We start from the raw sequence: 5,966 nt of genomic DNA, 5'->3' as shown, positions 1-5,966 counted from the left end.
TTAGGTCACTTTAGAGGCTACTTTGATGGCTTTCTGTAACAAGGTCCACAGGGCGGGACCCCCCATTCCCCAGTTGCAAAGAGTAAGGTTGGACGGGCGTCTTGGTAGCCTGAAGAGTTTCTTGTGTGGACAAGGCACAGAGGAAAGGGGACGGGGCAGGTGAGCATTTCGACAGAGGAAGCACAGCATTTGCGGAGATACGAGAAAGCACGGTGTGTGTGTGTGTGTGTGTGTGTGTTGCATGTCTCCCCCAGGCCATCTCTCCTTCTTTACCCTGCTCTGTGCCCCAGGAGCCCCTGTGGCTGCATCACCCGGGCTAGTTTGTTTCCTGGCTTCTGGTTGGGTTTAGTAAATGGGATACACCAGGGGGAGATTGGATAGGAGTAAGAGAGAGAAGTGCAAATAAGCATCCCACGGGCTCCCTCCCTCTCCAGTCTCAGGAATAACTCCCTGCCACTGCCCCTTCCAGCAGAGAGGTGGTAATGAATGGCTGGCCATGCTCGGTTTCCTTCGTGCCAACTCTACCTTGGCAGTACTCTTGGACATTCATCAGTGGTGCCATTTGTATCTTTTGTTTCGGGCTGGGACCCTGGCAGGCACATGTATTGTCTTCTGGGCCTGTGGAGTGGCTTACCTCATCTTTATTAGAAGATAGCGCCGAAAACTTTGCTGCTTGAAAGCAAAGTCCACACACGAATTAGTTGCCTTATAAACCAATGTGCATTCCCCCAGGGTCTACTTTCACACTCTCTCCTGGCAACCCTACCAAGGGCAAGGGTCATGCCTCAGCAGAACTTGACTACAAACGGGCTAGGCCTGCTGTAGCGGTCGGAGGGGTGTATTCTGAAAGCCCTGAGATCCGGTTGACCCAGGGGTCCTGGCACTGTCAGAAGAAAGGTGGGCACAATTGACAAAAGAGCAATCAGAATGGAATGGCATTTGGCTGTGTGTACAGGAGGTACATCTCCGAACACTTAGGGCGATGGCTAGTAGAAGAGTGTTCTTTGAGGCAGAACAGACGGGTGGTCAATAACAGAAGCGCTGCATTGGAAAAACCCAGAGAAATCATGATATGGAAGGAAGTGGAAACAATTATGCTGAGTGACATTCGTTAAACACAAAAGGACAACTAACGTATGAGGCCGCTACTATAAGGAAAATCACCCAATAAATGAATTTTAGAGATTCCCAAACAAAGGGGGAGAGAGACGGTTTACTTAGCATGAACCATAAATCACCCCCCTCAGACGCACATCTGGAGAACCACCGTGAGAGAGGAGCCCTCACGTCAGCTGCAGTCACTCCTGCAAGAAGGGGGACAAGAGAGAAGACCATCCACTTGGTGCCACCTGATTGTTAGAAGACAGAAGATGGCAAATCCCAAGTGTATGTGTCAGACATCAGGCGAAGGCTTCTCCTGACTCACATTCCTTCAGAGGACAAGGAAACCAAGATGGGCAGGTCAGATAGGAGACTGCTACCTCAGTTGATGAAGGCTGGTGAACCCAAAATCAGCAGGTAAGCTGGCAGGCCACAGGCTCACAGGCTGCAGAGGCTAATGTATCCCAAGAGTGGCAAGCAAGATGGCAAGCTGCTGGCTCAAGCTGAAAGAGGGCAGATGGTGCGAGGCAAGCGCAGGATCCAAAGTGAGCAAAAAGTTAGCGCGCTTTGCCAAATTTTCCATATATTTTTTATGCAGACCACCACTACCACACACACACACACACACATGCACCCCTTCCAATGAAACTCGCTTTCAGCTGATTGTATGCTCATAGTAGATATCATCATGGGAGGTGATTACATCATCACTGCCAAGCCAGGAAAGCATCGCCCAGTTAGGTTGGCACATAGCCTGTAAAGCACACATATTCTAGTCCCGGAGTCTATCCTACAATCGACCTCATAAATTAGCATCATTTTTTTGTTTTATCATGTAATAAATATATTGCTCTTTCCATATGTCGAATTGGAAAAGTCGAGGGACAGTTAGATAGAAGTATGTATTCCTCTCCTCACGCATCTCCATAATTCATAAATACACTGAGGAAGAAAGAAATTGAGACTAAAACGTAGAAAGTCAGCACCATGTGTCCTGCTGAAATGCCCTCATGTCAAATATCGCTTGTGAGCTCTGCAGGGAACATGGGCATTTCCTGTGCTGCAGCTGCTTTGTAGAGAACCTGTGGTCCCTGGACAAGTTCAGTCTGTACCACCCACGGATTCCATGCAAACGTGGCCATATTTCTAGATGTGAGACATATGGAGTTCTGGGGCAAACAGCTCGATTTCCAGCTAAGAGAGAATCCAAATATTCTTGGGACAAATGCAGAACATCCTCAAGTCATAAGCATTTGAGCTTCAACAGTCAAATGAAGAGATGGCTGCGTCTTCGAGCCGGAGAAATGCCCGCAGAAGAAAAGGGGAAAGTGTCTCAGCCAGTGATCCTGCCGTGGGTGTGTCCCCTAGAACCAAGAGTGCCAGATTCATCTGTGGCTCGTCCAACACCAGGCCACACGTGTCAAGTTGGCACAACTTGGTCTGATGAAGTTGGTGGGTTTTGTAGTCAAGCATACCTGAGTCTGGACCTTGTGTGTGCCCTTAGCAATGTGACTGCTGAGCCTAGGAGTCCTCGTCTCTAAAACAGGGATAATCATAGCACTTCCTCACATGGCTGGGGTGAAGATGAAAGGCAATCACGCAATGAGACGTAGCTGTCACCATCGATCAGCAGCAGTAGCAATGTCGTTACCATCCTTGTCTTTGTCACCATGACAACGATGGCAGACCAACTGATGGACCAATTTACAGGAAGAATTAGGGAGGCCCAAACACAGCCCAACCATGAGCTATTCCACAGTTGGTGGAGGTCATGTTTGTTTTCGAAAATATGTTCCAAGTATAATTATAGGTCCTAGATTTCTGACTTGAGAAACACAGTAGTGTTTAATCTCATCATTTAACTGAGTGGTGATTTAATGCTTTATTTTCAAAGGCTTTAGAAAAGCTGGGTAATACAATGTTAATTGTTTTCCCCCATTAAATTCAACAGCAACCAGGGCACCACAAAATGACTGTCTACATAATTGAAACATTTCTATTCTCATTTTGTAAAGTGGCCAACATTTGTGATTTTGTGACATGAACTGGCTCTTTGTCCGCACTCAGAAAGAAACAGCATCTGCTCCCAAATAATGATGTTATGGAGAAATTACTGCAGAAGTCAGTCATTTTGTATTTCCTGCTTAGAACATTCAGCAACAATTTGCAAATCTATAGAGTCCTTTCAAAGCAAAGGGCAAATATAAATCCACCCAAAATGTTGACTTCTACTCTTATTTGCTACCAAGTGATTATATTTTCATATCTAGACTGTTACTGGAGGAAGCACAAATCTTGGGATGATGCTTTCCAGAAAGACACAGTGGAGAATGAATTTTTCATTGTAGAACTCTAGAATTCATTCGCCCCAAACCACAGCAAATATGTAATAGTGAGTATTCACAGATGTGTACAGATTTTTCTCCCTGAGAGAAGAATGAGTTTTCGGTGACAGTCAGGAGATGCATAACAGCCTAAGCAGACAGGCAATTTAGGATGGAAAGCGCCACACTGTGTCAGTTCCAGGAATGGCAATTTCGCTAGGAATTTAATTTAATCTGAAAGTAGTCTCTTAACTGAAAGGACAGGAACTGGGAATGTTTCCTTAATTATCTCCCTTTTCTCACCACAATATTCCAGAGCACGCATGAAATAAGATGTATAGCTAAAAAATAAAAATCTAGGAACATGCTACACAAAATCAAAATTTCAGACTGTGAAATCCAACTTTTATCTAGTTGTAAATTTCAGCAGTTTTAAGACAAATAACCAGTAAGCAAATATGCTGAAAAACTGAACGCCTTACTCATTGTTGGTATAATTGTAAACTTATGCATGCATTCTAAAAGGTTGACTCTGTGCTTCCAAAATCTAACACTTACCAGAGCTCTTTCAACAGGCATCTGGCAATCTTATGGATGGCAGGTTAAGACCATGGGTTCTAGAGTTAGAAACTTACCTTGAAATGCCTACCCTTTCATTACCTGCAACGTGACTCAGGGCAAGTTTCTCAACTTCCCTGAACCTCAGAACGCACGTTTATAAAACTAAGAATAAGAATAATCACACAAAGCGTCTTGTGCTTTGGGTAGGGGTCGTTGAGTCAGTTCGGACTCATAGTGACACGGTGTACAACCGAGCAGAGCCCCGCCCCGCCCCGCCCGGTCCTCACATTGTGTGGATGCTTGAGCACATTGCTGCCGTTACTGTGTCCATCCATCTCGTCAAGGGCCTTTTTCTTGTTTGCTGTCCTTCTCCAGGGACTGGTCTCTCCTGACAACATGGCCAAAGTCTGTAAGGTGAAATCTTGCCATACATGCCTCTAAGGAGCATTCTAACCATTCTTCTGAGACAGATTTGTGTGGGAAACAGAAGAATTTCTCCCAAGTTGTCTCCCCCAAATATAAGCCAAACTAAACTGCTTGCTACACGTGGCAGATGACTATACACTTGAGGTCAACAGAAGTAGGTCAGGGGTTATTCTCCCTAAGGGTTATCAGCCATCTAGAACAAGCAGACACCACTGTTTATCCCACAACAAGTAGGACCCATTCCCTTCTGATAAAGATAGTAGTTGACTGTTTCCTTGTAGGAGACCCCTGAGAGGTCAAGCCCACCCAAGGGTGACCAAGGTTCGGCCGCCATCATGAATCTAGGGTCCGCCCTTCTTGTCACATGTATACCTCTAGTTCCTCCCCTTCCTATCATGTGTACAGCCTTAGCTCATCCCCTTCCTGTTACACCTATTTCCACTGTACATACCCTTCCTATGATGTGTATGCCTATTGTACTGCCCCTTCTTGTGACATGTGGTTACCTGTAATCATGCCCCCCTAAGTAGATATAACCCTTGGTTAGCAATAAATGAGGTCCTGGAGCCTCCTGCTGGGGCTACGCCCCACCTCTCCTGGCTGGTAAGATCGTGGCCATCCAAGGGATGAGCATGCTACCATGAAATGCGTCTGACTCCGTCATTTCAATCTCTCTATGACTTTATTATAACCTTTATGTATCTCAACCTATCAAATTGCGCCTATCGAACCTGCGATTAGTTGTGGGGAGCTGACATTCCCCCCACCCCCAGTTTTGGTTTTTGTGGGGGTCTTTTTTGCAGTCCAGGGTACTTTCAGTATTCCTCGCCAGCACCACCAGTCAAATGCATTGATTCTTCTTTGGTCTTTCTCATTCAATGTCCCACTTGCACGTGCATATGAGGCCATGGACAATACCATGGCTTGGGTCAGGGGCCCCTCGGTCCTCAAAGGAATAACCTCTTATAGCTGTTATGAAATACAAATAAGATAATGTCTGTAAAAGATGTTCCACCAAGTATATTCGCCTTCTGTTATTCCACAATACATTTCCACAAGCTTAGCACCGAGGGCTGGACCTGGCTTCTCTGGGTCCTCGGCAGACTTCTGTCAAGATGTCGGTCAAGCCATGTTCTTATCCAGAGGCTCGGCTGCAGTGCAAGTGTCTGCCTCCAAACGACAGTTGGCAGAGGGATGGAGTTCCCATGACTACACGCCAGAGGGCTCCGGCTTCTTGTTGGCTGCTGATTGGTAACCACGGAAGTTTCCCTCAGTTCCATGCCACAGGGACCCCCTATTACAGCAAGTTGTTCTATCAAACCAACACCTGAGAAAATCTCTACTGTGAATCTGCTCGCAAGTCTCAGACAGTAACTAACACAATCACTGGAATGACATTCTAGCACCTTTGTCATAGTCCATGCATTAGCACTTGGCCACTAACCAAAAGTTTGAAGGTTTAAGTCCATCTAGAGCAGCAGTTCTCAACCTGTGGGTCGCAACCCCTTTGGGGGGTTCGAACAACCCTTTCACAGGGGTCGCCCGATTCATCAC

Source organism: Echinops telfairi, unplaced genomic scaffold (assembly GCF_000313985.2).
Source record: "Echinops telfairi isolate 266 unplaced genomic scaffold, ASM31398v2 ScPeMD7_1;HRSCAF=3_0, whole genome shotgun sequence".
NCBI classification, from domain to species: Eukaryota; Metazoa; Chordata; class Mammalia; order Afrosoricida; family Tenrecidae; genus Echinops; species Echinops telfairi.
This window is presented reverse-complemented; position numbering follows the sequence as displayed.